At 40.8% G+C, this 20,644-nt stretch overlaps 1 long non-coding RNA gene across 1 annotated transcript; it reads right to left on the bottom strand.

The window, feature by feature from the left end:
- Positions 1-3,540: 3,540 nt before the first annotated feature.
- Positions 3,541-11,683, bottom strand: LOC310779375. The gene is made up of 3 exons (XR_014552837.1): positions 11,580-11,683; positions 4,639-4,721; positions 3,541-4,490 (listed from the first exon to the last, which is right to left on the bottom strand). It is a non-coding gene; the product is annotated as an uncharacterized lncRNA (long non-coding RNA).
- Positions 11,684-20,644: the final 8,961 nt, after the last annotated feature.

Here is a 20,644-nt window from a genome sequence, read left to right as displayed (position 1 = left end):
TTCCTTAGACAATCTGTGTTCGGCATTAAACTCACCTTATTTCTGCACTTTGAAGTCACAGGTAGGTTCGGGTGGGGCAAACTAATTATATCGGAAGCCTAGTTGCGGAAAAAAGCGAGACGTTCTTTTTTTAAGACAAAGTTTGACGAGAATCACCAAGTTGCCTGGAAACAGAGTCCAGACGCATGCGCACTGGCATCATTTTGTCTTGTACATACATTCTACAACGCATTTAGACAGACCACCACTGCTCACTTTTTTTCGGCAACTAGGCTTCCGATATAATTAGTTTGCCCCACCCGAACCTACCTGTGACTTCAAAGTGCAGAAATAAGGTGAGTTTAATGCCGAACACAGATTGTCTAAGGCAGAGGTTCTCAAATGTTTTTCAGCCAAGGACCCCTTACAAGATAGAAAATATACCGGGGACCCCCTCATTCTGATTTGTGATTTTGGGCTAAGCGTAATTGTTTCCACGGTAACGTGCTTGACTTTTAATTTGATAGGTTTGTTATTAGAATGTAATCCATGAACCATTTTAGATTTAAAGCATAAACTATTTTCATTGAACTATGAAGATTTTGCAAAAAAAAATATATATATTTTTTTTTATTACATTACATTACGTCATTTAGCAGATGCTTTTGTTTTGTCCAAAGCGACTTACAATATCACAATTTGTCAACAGTACAGAAAACCACTATGCAACACAATCAATGACAGCCAAGATATTTTGATAGACTAGCACCATGTAGGAAGTAGTTTGAGAAGGAATAAGTAACATGTAGCATTGTTTTTAATAAAAAAAAAAAAAAAAAAAAAAAAAAATTAAACCTGAAAACTTTTCGCGGACCCCCATTTGAGAACCACTGGTCTAAGGAACATGCTATGCTCGATGGGAGGGCTCTTACAGTGAAGTCCTGAGACGAACAAAGAGCCTGAGGGTAAGTGCACAGTAAGCTAGTCAATATCGCGGCCAGTATTTACACAATAAACGCAAGTGTCTGCCGAAATCCGCCCGCCAAAATGTAAACAAACATCTCAACTCACACATAAGTAACACAAATTAAATGGATGGGTGGTTTTAGTGAGGATATTTTAAGATAACTCAGGACGACACTGCTTACCTTACAAGGAGGACATGTAAACTCTGAAAAAGACGTCACTTCCGCACGGAATGAACTTCCAAACTACGATGTTCCGTGAAGGACAAAAAGCGCTACTTGCGGATGTGATTCGATGAACGTCTGACGCTAGTTTAATCAGAGGCACAGATGGGCGGGTCATGCCTTCGCCATCATGGGGACAAATTATCGCGTATCTTCTGCTTCTTCTTCTTTTTGGTTTTACGGCGGTTGCCATCCAAGATGCTGCATTACCGCCACCTTCTGGACTAATCCATCCAATGTTTCCCTACTCCATTACAGTCTTGTTAATTATTAGTCCAGTTTCTCTCAAAAACGGACCAGTATAGTTTCTTTCCATCCACTGCTCCCACACATCCCATTATATCCTTCACACTGGCCTCTATTCAAGGGTAGCTTTGATTCTGGCATTGGTAGGGACATATCCCGGGGAGGGTTGGCAGGGCCGGCGCGTGTGCCGTGGAAAAATGTGGGACATTTGAAGCCAGATTTAGAGAAATAACTCATTTTAAATTAACAGTTGTGATGTCATTATTCACTCTTAACCACCAATATCTGATCATTTCTCATCTTTTTGCAATTCCAGCATGGGCCACACAGGGGGTTAAAATTTGTAGAAGCAATAAAATCATTGTCAAGTCTTCTTGGAGCGTGATCTGATATTAATAAGTGTCAGTAGTGTCACATTAATATGAACTAGGCTATTCTGAGGCAGAGTAACATGTACTGACTGTACAGTACATAGGCTTGACTCCAGCCTATAAACTACCTCCAACCACTAGAGGTAGTTTATATAAAGGAGTATATATAACTGATAACAGCGGGAGGTCACCCTCGGGCCTGATCCACTATGCGGTGAAGATGTCCACACAGAGAGCAGATGTGTGTCTGCTGGATACGGCTGAACTTGACTGTTATGTGGAGGCTTAAGCTACAGTACCTGAAATGTGTGAGTGTCTGAAGTGTGTGCTGAGCTAATGAAAACATGAATCTTACATGCAGCGTTTAAAATGTACAGTGAAGGTTAGCCTTGAATGATTTATGTCGGTTGTTCCTCCTCCTGTGCTTGAATGTCTGTTTAAAACATGTCATACTAATGATACATACATATTAAAACTTGATATTTAGTCTGTTCATTTGGCTATCATCAAATGAAATACACCCATTTATCCTTGTGGACAATTCTGAACATAATCTTAACAATTCCTATATTCACAAAGATTTTCTTTCTTTCTTTCTTTCTTTCATTCATTCTTTTGTTCGTTCTAATGACCTCTCTTTGTTATCCTTTGACTAGAGTTTAGTTGGGAATTAACAGGGTGAGTGTGCAGGTTGGCATGTAAGTTATTACTAGTGAAAACACACACACACACACACACACACACACGTGCATGTATGCACACGCACAGACACACCCTCCACAGACGGTTGTTGTCACCCAGGATGTGACAACATTGGTGCAGCCTTTTCTCCTGACAGGGGGGTTATCGGGAGTCACCTGGCAACCGTCACCTCCGTGCGGGGACGACGGTCTTTCACCCCCGGTGGGATTGGGTGGGTGAGGTGTCTGAATGACAGCCAAGCTCTCTGTCCAGTCTATGTCTGCAATCAACCAATCAGCTTGAGAGTGAGACAGAGCCAGTCAACCACAGCAGAGCACTAATTGTTCTGTCTCTATTCACTAAAAACTCTCTTCTCTCTAATTGAGACTTGCCAACGCTACATGCATACAAGCTGTATGTAGAAAGAGAAACACAATGAAGATATCCAGCTGAAGAACTATATGACATGGTTTCCTGTAGTAGTGAGGTGGCATTGCATATAGGATATAATAAAGGTGATGTAGATGCACTGACTTGATCTTTTCTTAACTGGAGGTTGGGAAACAGAAAAACCTTCTTTATTTTATGGATACATTGATTTAATTAATACAATAAGCAATAAAGTTTAATAGTGAAACTTGATTTTCAATTAAACGTGAGATGAAGACATTATTCAAATATGCTGCCACAGATCATTCATGTAGGCTATAGGCAATGCTTGTTGTGACTTAAGTTACTTTAGTTAATGCCAGGCTAGAAGTAATACACTGAAGAGATTGGGTTTAAATTCATTGTGCCTTTAATATGAACTCGCCTTTATTGATGTCACTGTTCTTGTTCATTCATGTTAGTAAACCTTTTTTTGTGATGACATTTTTAGAGTTTTTTTAAACATAAACATTTACAAATGATACATACAAATATTAAAGAGAGACAAAACAAGAACAAAAAAGGACAGGACCAAGACAAGACACCCTACCCTCCCCCCTTGCCATATCAACAAAAACATTTCTCATCTACAGCCATAGGGTATCATTATTCACACATATATTATAACTCATATCATCGTAACATATCTCCATCATGAAACAGTCTTAAGCCACATCAGAAAAAGTAGAGAAAGTAAACCACATCCAACAGTCGCCAACCCCACAGATCTCATGTTAGTAAACCTTAGGGACAATATATCTTCCATATATGTCAATGCAAAATATGACGCTCTGTATGGTGGCTCAGAAAAAATAATGGTGATATTAGCTGCATGTTATTCTGCTGTAGTAATCACAAATCAGACAGTTTCACAACCTCTGCATTTACTTTGTAATGACATTCTTACATTGTTGTTTACATTCTAGCAATGCAATGTCAGAAACAAACATATGCATAATCAGACTGTCACTGAACTTTAATTCATTGATTACGTGTTTGGTTGGACAGAGAGAAGTTTGTTTCGGCCTGCAGACAGTGGAGGGCGCTCTTCAGGTTAGATGCAGCGGTGTTTCTTCAGACTAGATGACCAAGTGAACATTTTCTTACAGCAGTCACACCAGTAGCCCGTTCCAGTGTGCATGCGTTTGTGTCTTCCCAGGGCACTTGGGTCATTGAAACTGCTTCCACATTGGTCACAGTGGTAGGGCTTCTCTCCAGTGTGAATGCGTTTGTGTCTTTTTAGGTGACTTAACCGACTGAAACTGCTTCCACATTGGTCACAGTGGTAGGGCTTATCTCCATTGTGAATGCGTTTGTGTGTTTTTAGGCTACCCAACCGACTGAAACTGCTTCCACATTGGTCACAGTGGTAGGGCTTCTCTCCAGTGTGAATGCGTTGATGTATTTTTAGGCTACCTAACCGACTGAAACTGCTTCCACATTGGTCACAGTGGTAGGGCTTCTCTCCAGTGTGAATGAGTTTGTGTCTTATTAAGTCACCTAACTGACTGAAACTGCTTCTACATTGGTCACAGTGGTAGGGCTTCTCTCCAGTCTGAATGCGTTTGGGTCTCTTGTTGGTGTCTCTCTGTTTCTATAAAGACACAAAGAAAGAATTAGGACATGGGGGCACAGTGTGTGTGTGTGTGTGTGTGTGTGTGTGTGTGTGTGTGTGTGTGTGTGTGTGTGTGTGTGTGTGTGTTACAACATCCATCAGTGATACAACAGTGATATTTTCTCACCTCTTCTGAAGAATTCATTTCATTTCATTTGGACAATGCTCCTCCCCTCCTACGCCAGATGTCTGTCCTCCTACCAAGCAGCTCTGTAGATACAGCAGGGTTAAATTAAATCAGTCATATACAATTTAGTTACAAATTGGAGTCTCAAACTCTTTAGGAAATTGTTCGAAATTGAATGGTATGTTGCTTAAAATCTATTGAGATAATCATAAGTTTGAAGGTATACAAATATTACAATCTAAATGTTGAAGATTTGTGAGTTCTTAAATAGCAGAAGATGATTTCAATGAATACATTAAGACAGATTGTGTATGTGCGCGCGCGCGTGTGCGTGCGCGCGTGTGTGTGTGTGGGGCCTGGATGGAAAAACCTCACTCAGTTTTACGGCTATGGGCGGAAGACCATGCTGTGCTCCAGGAAAAATATCCCACCCAATTATTTCGTTCCGTTTAGAAAACATGGGCGACACGAGTAGCTAGCGTTAGCAAAAAACAAACACTTTGTTTGGTATGTCCATGCTTCTTATTTTTTCTCTAACTCGTAGCGACTGCCTACTGTCGCATTTTTTATGGGGGAACGAAAACACTGCAGCACAGGCCACCGTAAGACGGGGGTGGGTCTTCTTCTGTCTTCCTGCCTCAGTAACGCGTCACCAGGCTCTCTCCACTCTGAGAGAGCCTGGTGACGCGAGGTTAGGGTGTGTGTGTGAGAGAGACTAAACATCAGACTAAACATCAGCACCACAGGTAACTTCAACAAAGCTGTGAACGACCTGAGAGACAAGGCAAGAAGGGTTTTTTATGCCATCAGAAGAAACATAAAGTTGGACATCCCATTTCAAATCTGGCTCAAAATATTGGACTATTTATTTATAGAACTAATTTCCCTTTATGGTTGCGAGGTCTGGGGTCCACTTGCCGACCACGATTTTACAAAATGGGACAAACACCAAATTGAGACTCTGCATGCAGAATTCTGCAAAACCATTCTCCGTGTACAATGGAAAACCTCAAACACGCACGCAGAGCATAATTAGGATGATACCCACTAGTTATCAAAATTCAAAAGAGAGCATTTGTAATTTGGGTATATGGGGTATATGCATGGGGTATGGCTATGGTATGGGGTATTATTTGTTTATCTTATTCTTATTTTTTCTTTTTTCTTAAGAAACAAATAAGGGAAACAAAAAGGAAAAAAAAAAAAAAAAAAAAAAAAAATCTATTCTTGTATTCCCTATAATATTCCCACAAAAAGAAGATAAATATATATATATATTTATATGTACAAATAATTAATTTATATAATAACAGTAGATGGGAGACGAGAAAAAGAAAAAAAAGAAAAAAGAAAAGACAAAAAATAAAAAATAAATAAAAAAAAAAATAAAAAAAAATAAACCATAATAAACTACAAAAAAATATATAAACAAATAAAAGGATAAAAAAAAGAGGAGGCAAAGGATAAATGCATATGGGTGTTATATTGCTACCTCATTAGTTTGCCATACTATTAGTACTTTACGTGCTGATCATCTATTATTTATTCAGGAGTGCTGCTGCTGGTCCATTTTTGTTTCGTTCTGTTTGGTTTTGTCTTTGTTCTTTTTTGGGTCATGAATCCTAAAAGCTATTTGTTTGTTTTATCTGTCTATAGTTGTTGTGTGTTGTTCCCAGAGCTCAGGAATCTAAAAAGCTATCCATATGGTTTTCTTTAACTTGAATAAAGAGGATGGAGATTATGAACAAAAATGTTGCCTTGATGGTGGAAACATAAATTGCAGGCAATATGAACCTGAACAACTCAACTATTTAAATACTGAGACCAAGTTCTCCTTGATACACCTAAATATTAGAAGCCTATCTAAACATTATGATGATCTAGTTTCTTTACTTTCTTCTACTTGCAAATTTGATATCATTGGATGCAGTGAAACTTGGTTAAATGACAAGTCATACATTGATATTTTGAATTTAAAGGGTTACAAGTTATTCCACAAAAACAGAAACGGTAAATTAGGTGGAGGAGTGTGCCTTTATGTGAACTCCAGTCTCCAAGCCAATGTTAGTGCCAATGTTAATCTTGATGATCCTTCCGATTCCCTATTTATCGATATTGATCTTCAAAAGGGTAAAAAACTTACAGTTGGAATAATTTATCGACCCCCTGACTCAAATCTGGTCGATTTCAGGGATAAACTAGAAGAAACATTATACTCTATAAATAAGAAAAATAATAACTGCATTTTTATTGGAGATTTTAACATTGATATCTCCAAGGAAGATGCAATTAAAAATGATTTCATAAATACATTACATTCTTTTTCGTTTTTTCCAACGATAAACACCTATACAAGAGTAACATCTTCGTCCAAGTCCATCATAGATAATATTGTCACTAACATTCGTAACACCACATTGGAATCTGGAGTGGTTCTGACAGACATAACTGATCATTTTCCTATTGTACTGTTTCTTAATCTCACTTGTGTACTAGCTCCCCCTCTCTGTAAGAAACCAACAAAAGTGTTAAATAACAGAACTCTGAGCCAGCTTTGTGACAACTTGAAGACAAAGTCATGGAATAATGTTTATATTGCTCCTGATCCAGACACTGCTTATGACAGCCTGATCAGCGAATTATCTGATTCTATTCGTAACTCAATCCCTGAAAAGACTGTCGTATGCAGAGCTGAAGATCAAAACCCTTGGCTCTCAAAGGGGATATTAACCTCCATAAAACAGAAAAACAAACTTTATAAACGGTATATAAAAAATCCGAGCCTCATTAATAAAAATAAATATAATGTCTTCAGGAATAAGCTCACCCATATAATAAGGAAAAGCAAATGTGTCCATTTTGCTGAACAGCTAAGGACAGCACAGGGTGACACCAAGAGGACATGGTCTGTCCTGAATAAGGTCCTGAATAGGGACAAAAAACCACCAGTTCTCCCAGGTCATGTCAACTTGTCCAAACTTTCCAATCAATTTAACTCTTATTTTGTCTCTGTAGGCGAAGACCTGGCCAATAAAATCTGTCCTGTTCAAGGTATCTCTCACAACCAGTATCTTACAGGAGACTATCCTAACTCATTTTTTATGAAACCTACTGACTGCGATGAAGTATATGAAGCCATCATGAATCTGAACAACTCTCGTACAGCTGGTGTGGACGGAATCTGCAGTAAAATCTTGATTGCCGTAGCTGCTATTATAGCAAAACCACTTGCATATTGCATAAATTTATCTTTACTTTCTGGTGTTGTGCCTAGGATGACCAAAATTGCAAGAGTAATACCAATTTTCAAATCTGGGGATAAAAATAGTATTAGCAATTATCGCCCAATATCAGTCTTGCCTGTTATTTCTAAAATTTATGAGAGAGTTGTGTTTAAAAGACTGAGCAAATATTTTGATAAGCTTAATATTCTTACATCCTCTCAGTATGGTTTCAGGAAAAAGAATACAACTTGTATGGCAATATTAGACCTTATAGAAAAAATAAATGATGCTGTTGATCGGGGGAACTGTGGGGTGGGTGTATTTCTGGACCTCTCAAAGGCTTTCGACACCATTGATTTTGACATTTTGTTGGGGAAGTTGCACCATTATGGGATTAGAGGACTGACTCTTGAATGGTTTCGTGATTATTTGCATTGTAGATACCAGTATGTTGACATACATGATTTTCATTCTCAAAAAATGAATGTTAAATATGGGGTCCCCCAAGGTTCACTTTTGGGGCCTTTGCTCTTTATTCTTTACATCAATGATTTTGTCAACTCCTCTAAATTATTGCATAAAGTGATATTTGCTGATGACACAAACTTATTCCTGTCCCATCACGATTCACATGAGCTTCAAGATCTACTCAATGTTGAACTCAAACAAGTGGATACTTGGTTCAAATGTAATAAATTGTCGTTGAATATCAGCAAAACCAACTTCATTATATTCCACTCTAACAAAAAATCAGTGGATCATATCCACCTCAATATAGATGGAAGGGAGTTGACAAGAGTAGGGTCAACAAAATTCTTGGGGGTCCTCATAGACGAGTCAATCAACTTCAAATGTCATATTGATCATCTGCTAACAAAACTGTCTAAATATGTAGGTCTATTTTTCAAACTCCGTCATTTTCTTCCTTTATCTACTCTCCTGATCTTGTACAAAACCCTGTTTGAGCCACACATTAATTACTGTAACATCATATGGTGTAACACATTCCCCAGCTATCTGAAGAAACTAGAAAGCTTACAAAAGAAAATTATACGTGCCGTATCCTGGTCGGATTTCAACGCACCCACATGTTCCCTCTTCCATAGCTATAATCTTTTGAGGCTTGCTGAGTTTAATATTCACCAAAACGCAATCATAATGTACCAAGTTGTCCATAACTTAAATCCAAGACTCTCCAAGCTCATCCCAGTCAACCGCCCCGCTCATTCCTTTAACACCAGAAATACACATCTTATTTATGGTAAGAAAAGACGACTGAAATGCACCAGTTTAAGTATAACCAATAGAGGGCCGCGGATCTGGAATGGGCTTGATGAGAGCTTGAAAACAGCTCCATCCATCTCTGTTTTCAAGAAAAAAATGAAAGAACAACTGCTTAACCTGTATGTATAGTAATATAGTATATTATAATACATAGTATATATAATATATAATGTATATGATATATAGTATGGTATATGGTATTGATATGTATTATAAGTATACTTATACTTATCCATTGATCTGGGATTGTTTTGTTTGTTTTGTTTGTTACCTGTCCTGATGTGTAATTGTTGTTTTGTTATACTGTACGCAGTAACTTGTATTTAAGTTGTGCTTTAAGTTCATTGCTCAGGCTCCTGCCATAAGCTTTAAGTAGCTTCTTTGGAGACCTGGCACTCCACACATTTGTATCTTGATGTTTATCTACATGTCAATTGTTTGTGTGTGTGGGGGGCGAAATAAATCTGAATCTGAATCTGAAATCTGAAATCTGAAATCAGCAATCCTAAAGTTAAATTCAAGACTTTTTCAAGACCCTTCCAATACATTTCAAGACCCCATCGCCACTTCGAGCTGTAACCGATTACATCAGCGACACACCTTCAACTAACTGTAGCAGGTGGTACCTGCGGCTTGCCGTACACACCTTGAATGCAGATAGAGAGCTGTATATAGTGGGGGAGGTGTGTCTTGTTTTAGTCTCTCTTCCGGGCAGGACAGAGGAAAAGTTTGGTGTGTCCTGTCCTCAACTTCCTCAAGTTAGGCTTGAGTGTCTGCTCATTCGGTAAGCGATTAAGAGTGTGTTACTTTATAAGTAACTTGAAGGGAATCATTGTGTTTTTTTCTGACAGTGTAACTTCTTGTTTTAGACTCTCTTGCGGGTGGGAGGACAGCGGAAAAAGTTTGCCGGGTCCTCAAGTTTGAGTGTTTGAGTGTTGGATCATTTGGTAAGAGATTAATGCTTTTACTCAGTAATCTGAAGGGAATTATTGTTTCTTTCTGATAGTGCAACTTCTGCCTTTTACTGTGTCTTTCAGTGCGATACTGCAGCGTGTTAGTGGCTGGCTTTCAGCTGCCGGGAGTAACGTTAGGCCTGGTGAGGGAAAGCGCATGCTGACGCAGCAGGTATTCATAGTGGTTTATTTTCTTATATCTGTTCCTCGTCTTAACTTCACGTGAAGACTCAGGTAGGAGCCAGCATTTAGACCTAGACGTGAAAATGGCACAGTGTAAAATGGGAAATGCGTTACATTCGCCGGGCGCTAATGCGCTCAGTATGAGCCAGAAGCGCCCGGCGAGCGGGGTAAGGTTTCCCCTGTTTACAAGGATGCTGAAATGAAACTCCCTCTGCAAGGCTTTGCTTCAGTCACTTTGTTGATGCAGTGATGCCAGATATATGGTGAGTTTCCACCCCCATTTGGTGCATTAGAGGGCCATCAACCTGGCAACCACGCAGTTTTTTTTACACAGCAGTGAGGGACGGTCTGAGCAGGTTTTGACAGTATATTAGGACGCCGACTAAAGCTTCTCGAGCCGCCAGCGTCTCACGAGCCGCGCAACGAGGAACTAGGCTGTAGAGAGATGCCCCCTTAGCCAGCTGGTTCAGGGACTCTGCCCACAAACACAAGCAGAGCCACCAGACAGAAACCCCATTAGACTAAACCAAATTATAAGGAAACAAAAAGAATCAACACAAAAACAGAGCAAATTGGAATGCTATTTGGCGCTAAACAGAGTGTACACAGTGGCAGAATACCTGAGCACTGTAACTGACCCAAAACTGAGGAAAACCTTGACTATGTACAGACTCAGTGAGCACAACCTGGCCATCGAGAGAGGCCAAGTTCCAAGTTTATTTGTATTTGTATATCATTTTTAACTACAGTGTCCACATTTTTCTACTTTGTATTTTCATTCATCTATACCCTTATATATTGCACCTTTTAAGTTAATGTAATCTTATGTACAGCTGTTTACACACTTTAGAGATCTTCTATTGTATGCCCATGCTTAAGTTAACTGTGCTTATATATGCATACCGGTATATATATTATCTGATTGCAATGTTAGATAGCTGTTTACACAGCTCCTTAGTATTTAATTGTAAGCATACTCTTAAGCTAACTTATGTATATTAGCTATATTTGAGTGCAATGTTACACTTCTTTATTCTCCTATATCTTTAAGTGTACGCACATTTTTTGCTTTTGTTTTCATTTTACACTTGCTTTGCAATGTATACATATGTTTCTCATGCCAATAAAGCCCATTTGAATTGAATTAGAGAGAGAGAGAGTTGTGCACACGTTACCAGATTCGTCTATTTCTCTCTCACACTAGGCTAGTGAATAAACAAAGGAGATCATCATATCGTTCTCAGTGATTCTAGAAGATCATTCCACTAGTCTATATCTAATTCTGATTCAGCCTTACTTGCGTTTCCAACGTTGTCCTTGCTTGTTCGCATGTAGGTTAGTTGTAGACTGGATCGGAGCACAATAAACCTTGATCAGAGGCCTAGTTCTCCTGGGTCTAATTGTCCGGGAAGCGATATTTGTTTCCAATGATGGCGAAGGCATGACCCGCCCCTCTCTGCCTCTGATTGGCTGACTGCACTCGGCCAAGCTGATGTGATTGGATGAACGTTTGACGCTAGGCCAATCAGAGGCAGAAAGGGGCGGGTCATGCCTTCGCCATCATGGGGAAAAATTATCGTGCATCTTCTTCTTCTTCTGCTTCTTCTTCCGTTTGGTTTTACGCTATGGTTTTACGGCGGTTGGCATCCAAGATGCTGCATTACCGCCTCCTTCTGGACTAATCCATCCAATGTTTCCCTACTCCATTACAGTCTTGTTAATTATTAGTCCAGTTTCTCTCAAAAACGGACCAGTATAGTTTCTTTCCATCCACTGCTCCCACACATCCCATTATATCCTTCACACTGGCCTCTATTCAAGGGTAGCTTTGATTCTGGCATTGGTAGGGACATATCCCAGGGAGGGTTGGCAGGGCCGGCGTGTGTGCCATGGAAAAATGTGGGACATTTGAAGCCAGATTTAGAGAAATAACTAATTTTAAATTAACAGTTGTGATGTCATTATTCACTCTTAACCACCAATATCTGATCATTTCTCATCTTTTTGCAATTCCAGCATGGGCCACACAGGGGGTTAGAATTTGTAGAAGCAATAAAATCATTGTCAAGTCTTCTTGGAGCGTGATCTGATGTTAATAAGTGTCAGTAGTGTGACATTAATATGAACTAGGCTATTCTGAGGCAGAGTAACATGTACTGTACAGTACATAGGCTTGACTCCAGCCTATAAACTACCTCCAACCGCTAGAGGTAGTTTATATAAAGGAGTAAAAAGAAACACGATTTCAGACGGCAGCCCGTCTTTATTGTCACACAACACACTACAACACATGCATGCAGCCACTACACACACTCATGCTGACGGTGGCCGGTGAAATATGTCCTCTGCATTTGACCCATCCAGGCTTGTCCTTTCCTCCAGGGGGCAGGCCAGGAGCAGTGGTCGCTATTTCTTTCCAGCGCCCGGGGACCTTCATTGGACCATCATTGGACCAACTTCAGATGTTGTCGTCACTGGTCGGATGACGATCTTCTGCATGTTTTTAGTGGGGGGTTATGTACAGAGGAACCCCCTGGGGGGTACGAGGAGAACATGCAAACTCCACACAGAAAGGCCCTTTCGACGAGATAGCCCACCTGGGCAGTACTAGGCACTGAAGATATGGGGGGGTCACAACTCCAGCGCCCACAGCGTCCCAGGTGGGAATCGAACCCAGGACCTTCGAGCTGTGAGGCGACAGCGCTTACCACTGCACCACCGTACCGAGTATATACGGTATAACTGATAACAGCAGGGGGTCGCTCTCGGCCTGATCCACTATGCGGTGAAGATGTCCACACAGAGAGCAGATGTGTGTCTGCTGGATACGGCTGAACCTGACTGTTATGTGGAGGCTTAAGCTATAGTACCTGAAATGTGTGAGTGTCTGAAATGTGTGCTGAGCTAATGAAAACATGAATCTTACATGCAGCGTTTAAAATGTACAGTAAACGTTAGCCTTGAATGAATTATGTCTGTTGTTCCTCCTCCTGTGCTTGAATGTCTGTTTAAAACATAATGGTAAATAAATATAAAAAGTTGATATTCAGTCTGTTTATTTGACTATCATCAAATTAAATACACCCATTTATCCTTGTGGACAATTCAGAATATTAACAATTAACAACAACAATTTCCTTTTTCTTTCGTTTTCTTTCGTTTTCTTTTTTTCTTTCTTTCTTTCTTTCTTTCTTTCTTTCTTTCTTTCTAATGACCTCTCTTTGTTATCCTTTGACTAGTGTTTAGTTGGGAATTAACAGGGCGAGTGTGCAGGTTGGTATGTAAATGATTACTAGTGAAAACACACACACACGTGCATGTATGCACACACACACACACACACACACACACACACACACACACACACACACACACCCTCCACAGACGGTTGTTGTCACCCAGGAGGTGAGGAGGAAGGAGAGTGATTGCTGCAGCCTTTTCTCCTGACAGGGGGGTTAGCGGGAGTCACCTGGCAACCATCACCTCCGTGCGGGTCTTTCATTCCCAGTGGGATTGGGTGGGTGAGGTGTCTGAATGACAGCCAAGCTCTCTGTCCAGTCTATGTCTGCAATCAACCAATCAGCAGGAGGCTGAGACAGAGCCAGTCAACCACAGCAGAGCACTAATTGTTCTGTCTCTATTCACTCTAAAAACTCTCTTCTCTCTAATTGAGACTTGCCAACGCTACATGCATACAAGCTGTATGTAGAAAGAGAAACACAATGAAGATATCCAGCTGAAGAACTATATGACATGGTTTCCTGTAGTAGTGAGGTGGCATTGCATATAGGATATAATAAAGGTGATGTACAGATGCACTGACTTGATCTTTTCTTAACTGGAGTTTGGGAAACAGAAAAACCTTGTTTATTTTATTAATAAATTGATTTAATTAATACAATAAGCACAAACCTACAGATTCATAACAATATTAGATCAAATGAAAGTTCATGTGTCACATATTCCATCATACAAGCACAACGTGCCTGATAAGTAGAATAAAAAATATATTAAAAATAATACACAACTGTTTAAATACGATGGAAGAGCTGTCAAATTAGTTGTACAGGGGAAAGTAAATCTGACCTAGAAAGTAAAATATAGGCTATATAGAAATTAGTATGGATATTCACATGTAGGCTATTCACAGAATGTGGATGATGTACAGTATTCAGTAAGTAATAAATAGGCTATTAAGTGCTCAAATGTAAATTTGGCAAAGAGCTCCACCTCCAGTAACTGATGATGAATGATGATGCAAAACAACACTTATTTGCATTTATTTGAAACACTTTTATTTGCGTTTTATTTTGAAGACAGAGACATTCTACCGGGAGTGAGTTTCCTCATTGCAGCTGGCTTCATCAATGGAGCCCCAGCTCCTCCTCTCTGGAGCTAAAACTCCTCTCCTCTGGAGCTCCAGGGGGGAGGAGCCCAGTACTGCATCAAGTACCACTTGGCAAACTCTACAACCAAATCACATTAAAGTTTAATAGTGAAACTTGATTTTCAATTAAACGTTAGATGAAGACATTATTCAAATGTGCTGCCACTGATCATTCATGTAGGCTATAGGCAATGCTTGTTGTGACTTAAGTTACTTTAGTTAATGCCAGGCTAGAAGTACACTGAAGAGATTGGGTTGAAATTCATTGTGCCTTTAATATGAACTCGCCTTTGTTGATGTCACTGTTCTGGTTTAATTCATGTTAGTAAATCTTTTTTTGTGACGACATTTTTTAGAGTTTTTTTAAACATAAACATTTACAAATGATACATACAAATACTAAAGAGAGACAAAACAAGAACAAAAAAAAGACAGGACCAAGACAAGACACCCTACCCTCCCCCCTTGCCATATCAACAAAAACATTTCTCATCTACAGCCATAGGGTATCATTATTCACACATATATTATAACTCATATCATCATAACATATCTCCATCATGAAACAGTCTTAAGCCACATCAGAAAAAGTAGAGAAAGTAAACCACATCCAACAGTCGCCAACCCCACAGATCTCATGTTAGTAAACCTTAGGGACAATATATCTTCCATATATGTCAATACAAAATATGAAGCTCTGTATGGTGGCTCAAAAAAAATAATGGTGATATTAGCTACCGGTACATGTTATTCTGCTGTAGTAATCACAAATCAGACAGTTTCACAAGCTCTGCATTTACTTTGTAATGACATTCTTACATTGTTGTTTACATTCTAGCAATGCGATGTCAAAAACAAACATAATTATGCATAATCAGACTGTCACTGAACTTTAATTCATTGATTACGTGTTTGGTTGGACAGAGAGAAGTTCGTTTCGGCCTGCAGACAGTGGAGGGCGCTCTTCAGGTTAGATGCAGCGGTGTTTCTTCAGACTAGATGACCAAGTGAACATTTTCTTACAGCAGTCACACCAGTAGCCCGTTCCAGTGTGCATGCGTTTGTGTCTTCCCAGGGCACTTGGGTCATTGAAACTGCTTCCACATTGGTCACAGTGGTAGGGCTTCTCTCCAGTGTGAATGCGTTTGTGTCTTTTTAGGTGACTTAACCGACTGAAACTGCTTCCACATTGGTCACAGTGGTAGGGCTTATCTCCATTGTGAATGCGTTTGTGTGTTTTTAGGCTACATAACCGACTGAAACTGCTTCCACATTGGTCACAGTGGTAGGGTTTATCTCCAGTGTGAATGCGTTTGTGTGTTTTTAGGTGACCTAACTGACTGAAACTGCTTCCACATTGGTCACAGTGGTAGGGCTTCTCTCCAGTGTGAATGCGTTGATGTGTTTTTAGGCTACCTAACCGACTGAAACTGCTTCCACATTGGTCACAGTGGTAGGGCTTATCTCCATTGTGAATGCGTTTGTGTGTTTTTAGGTTATCTAACTTACTGAAACTGCTTCCACATTGGTCACAGAGGTAGGGCTTATCTCCATTGTGAATGCGTTTGTGTGTTTTTAGGTTATCTAACTTACTGAAACTGCTTACACATTGGTCACATTTGTAGGGCTTCTCTCCATTATGAATGCGTTTGGGTCTCTTGTTGGTGTCTCTCTGTTTCTATAAAGACACAAAGAAAGAATAAGGACATGGGGGCACAGTGTGTGTGTGTGTGTGTGTGTGTGTGTGTGTGTGTTACAACATCCATCAGTGATACAACAGTGATATTTTTCTCACCTCTTCTGAAGAATTCATTTGGACAATGCTCCTCCCCTCCTACGCCAGATGTCTGTCCTCCTACCAAGCAGCTCTGTAGATAGAGCAGGGTTAAATTAAATCAGTCATAAACAATTAAATTACAAATTGGAGTCTCAAACTCTTTAGGAAATTGTTCGAAATTGAATGGTATGTTGCTTAAAATCTATTGAGATAATCATAGGTTTGGAGGTATACAAATATTACAATCTAAAGGTTGAAGATTTGTGAGTTCTTAAATAGCAGAGGATGATTTCAATGAAAACATTAAGACAGATTGTGTGTGTGCGCACACGCGCGTGTGTGTGTGTGTGTGTGTGTGTGGGGCCTGGATGGAAAAACCTCACTCAGAGTTTTATGGCTATGGGCGGAAGACCGTGCTGTGCTCCAGGAAAAATATCCCACCCAATTATTTCGTTCCGTTTAGAAAACATGGGCGACACGAGTAGCTAGCGTTAGCAAAAAACAAACACTTTGTTTGGTATGTCCATGCTTCTTATTTTTTTATCTAACTGGTAGCGACTGCCTAGTGCCTACTGTCGCATTTTTTATGGGGGAACGAAAACACTGCAGCACAGGCCACCGGAAGACGGGGGTGGGTCTTCTTCTGTCTTCCTGCCTCAGTAACACGTCACCAGGCTCTCTCCACTCTGAGAGAGCCTGGTGACGCGAGGTTAGGGTAAACATCAGCACCACAGGTAACTTCAACAAAGCTGTGAACGACCTGAGAGACAAGGCAAGAAGGGCTTTTTATGCCATCAGAAGAAACATAAAGTTGGACATCCCATTTCAAATCTGGCTCAAAATATTGGACTCCGTTATAGAACTAATTTCCCTTTATGGTTGCGAGGTCTGGGGTCCACTTGCCGACCATGATTTTACAAAATTGGACAAACACCAAATTGAGACTCTGCATGCAGAATTCTGCAAAACCATTCTCCGTGTACAACGGAAAACCCCAAACAACGCACGCAGAGCATAATTAGGATGATACCCACTAGCTATCAAAATTCAAAAGAGAGCATTTGTAATTTGGGTATATGGGGTATATGCAGCAATCCTAAAGTTAAATTCAAGACTTTTTCAAGACCCTTCCAATACATTTCAAGACCCCATCGCCACTTCGAGCTGTAACCGATTACATCAGCAACACACCTTCAACTAACTGTAGCAGGTGGTACCTGCGGCTTGCCGTAGACACCTTGAATGCAGATAGAGAGCTGTATATAGTGGGGGAGGTGTGTCTTGTTTTAGTCTCTCTTCCGGGCAGGACAGAGGAAAAGTTTGGTGTGTCCTGTCCTCAAATTCCTCAAGTTAGGCTTGAGTGTCTGCTCATTCGGTAAGCGATTAAGAGTGTGTTACTTTATAAGTAACTTGAAGGGAATCATTGTGTTTTTTTCTGACAGTGTAACTTATTGTTTTAGACTCTCTTGCGGGTGGGAGGACAGTGGAAAAGTTTGCCGGGTCCTCAAGTTTGAGTGTTGGATCATTTGGTAAGAGATTAATGCTTTTACTCAGTAATCTGAAGGGAATTATTGTTTCTTTCTGATAGTGCAACTTCTGCCTTTTACTGTGTCTTTCAGTGCGATACTGCAGCGTGTTAGTGGCTGGCTTTCAGCTGCTGGGAGTAACGTTAGGCCTGGTGAGGGAAAGCGCATGCTGACGCAGCAGGTATTCATAGTGGTTTATTTTCTTATATTTTTTATTGTGGTTGCTATATGTTTTAGTCTAAGAATTAAATAAAGCAATTGTTTTAAATCTAGGTACAAATGTTTATTAATTGTGACATTAATTGTGACATTGTTTGTGTGTTGCAGTGATTGCAGGAGGGTCTTATCACTGCTCTTGCTGACCTTCATTTGTTTGTTTATTTGTTTATTTGGGGATTCATTTAGTCCGCCCTGGGCCTTGTTGCATGACCCATAAGACAAAAAGAGTTGGGAGTTTGTCTTGGAAAGGCGGGCTAATCTTTTTATATTTTGTGTTTTTGTTTGTTTATTTGTGTGCACATTCTCCCTGATCACTAACGTGGCTCTTGTATCATTATTAGACTGAGAACCTAGGAGTGCCTCACCTGTTTGCTCATACTTATGTGTGATTTGGAGTGTCCACAAAATCAAGTGTGAAATAGGGATGTTCATTTTGAAAATGTTCCATAATCGATAATCGGTGAAAATTAACGATCAATTATCGATTATCGATCATATTAATACTTATATATATATATATATATATATATATATATATATTTTTTTTTTACAAAATGAATGCCTATGGCAGAAAATACGAAAGACAACGTGTTCTCCTCAATGAACTCTTTATTTCAATGTGTCTCCTCTCCAACACTGCTGTCTTCGGCGCATGCCGGTGTGAATTCCCCATGTTTAAAACAGTTTTGTTGGCACAAAGGCCCGTGCCCAGCCAGAAAACTAGAGACTATATGAAGCTCCACCTCACGTTAGTCGGCTGTGCAATGGAGTGGGGCGAGGAGGAACGAATTCCACCCAAACCTAGTCCAAAAAATAAATAAATAACAAAATCGATCCAAATTCCACAGGATCGATTCCAATTCTTAACGATCAATTATCGATTTTCGACAATTGATGAACATCCCTAGTGTGAAATGTTGTAGTGCTGTGTATTCCAGAGTGTGGATCTTACCACTGTGTGAAACATTGTAGTGTTGTGTGTTCCAGAGTGAATCGTTTCACTGGTAGCTTAAACTTTCTCTGTTCTAGTAGAATATATAAGATTACAGAACGACTCAGGGGGGGCTTGGAGAATTGTGCTCTTAGGTCTAGGGATGGGGCCGATCCGATCCAATATCGGTATCGGGTGACGATACAGACATAATTCACGGATCGGGATCGGATGGGAACTGCAATTTTTTTTTTTTTTGCAATTCCACCGCGGGTGGCACAGGGGGCGCTGCCCGTAATTTGCCCATCTATAATAGTATCCTTCTTTGCCTTGTATATTTTCTTAATTTTGTCTGCTTTTTGCAAGGTATATAAAAAAATATATATATTAATTGGCCAAATCTTTGCCTATACTGTATATTCAAGAAAAATATTGGTATCGGAATAATATCGGTATCGGCAGATATCCAAATTCAGGTATCGGAATCGGATCGGAAGTGAAAAATGTGGATCGGTGCATCCCTACTTCCATCCCTACTCCCATCCACCATACTGTAGCGATCCGGGGTTTTGGCTAGGAACTGATGTGTGGGGTTGTTCCTCAGGAACGAGGTGTTAGTGGGACTTCCTGTCTGAGGTGCATGCCAGTCAAGATATGTGAGGAAGCGGGGTGGACGTGTGTGAAGCTAGGCGTGTAGCAATGAGTGTGGAGCTGTGAATAAAAGCCTGTACCAACAATAAGTCTCCTGGTTCCTGGACGAATACGTGATTCGTTACATTGGTGTCAGAAGTAAAGCGTGAAGTATAAGCCTCCGCGTCGGCCAAGAGGGGAAAGAGCAAGGAGGAACGGAGAAGGTTGGAATCGACGGCTTGAAGGCTCGAGCGTCCTAGCGGTAGCGGGTTAGCTGTCGGTGTGCTAGCTGCTACGAGCACCACGTGGGATGGTGTGCGACGGAGAATGCCCGTCGGTGAACGGGGGGAAAGAGGAGCTGACTCCGGGGTTCAGCTCGGTGCTTGCGGGCATGGAAGCCCGTTTGTTGAAAGAAGTCAGACGGCTGTTGGAAGCGACGCCTGCCTGGGCAGTGGAGCTGATGCGGATGCTGCGGGAGGTCACGCAGCGTGTGGACTTGTTGAGGACGGAGGTAACGCAGCGTGGGGAACGGCGGACGGAGGAGCCGCAAAGAAAGTGTTGGACTTGTGGAGAACATGGTCACCTGGCGAGGTGGTGTCGCAGCGGTCCCGGGGGGCAGACCAGGTACGCGGAGCAACGGTAGTGGGGGTGCCCGGGTGTCTGCTGGTCGTGTGGAGCCTTCGGGCATCTGGCCAGGGAGTGTCGAGAGGCTGTCGAGGAACAGAGGACAGCACGAGAGGAGAGACGTGCAGGCGGCTGGCAGGTGAGACTCTGCTGGTCGTGCGGGAGGCCGGGACATTTGGCCAGAGACTGCACTGAGAGTGTAGAGGACGGAGGAGGGACACAGATTGGGGAGAATGTGAGCAGCCGGAAGGAAGAGAGAGACATCATC

Source organism: Poromitra crassiceps, assembly GCF_964638095.1.
Source record: "Poromitra crassiceps genome assembly, chromosome: 7".
Lineage (NCBI taxonomy): Eukaryota > Metazoa > Chordata > Actinopteri > Beryciformes > Melamphaidae > Poromitra > Poromitra crassiceps.
Note: the sequence above shows the minus strand (reverse complement) of the source record. Positions and strands in the feature narration are given on the sequence as shown.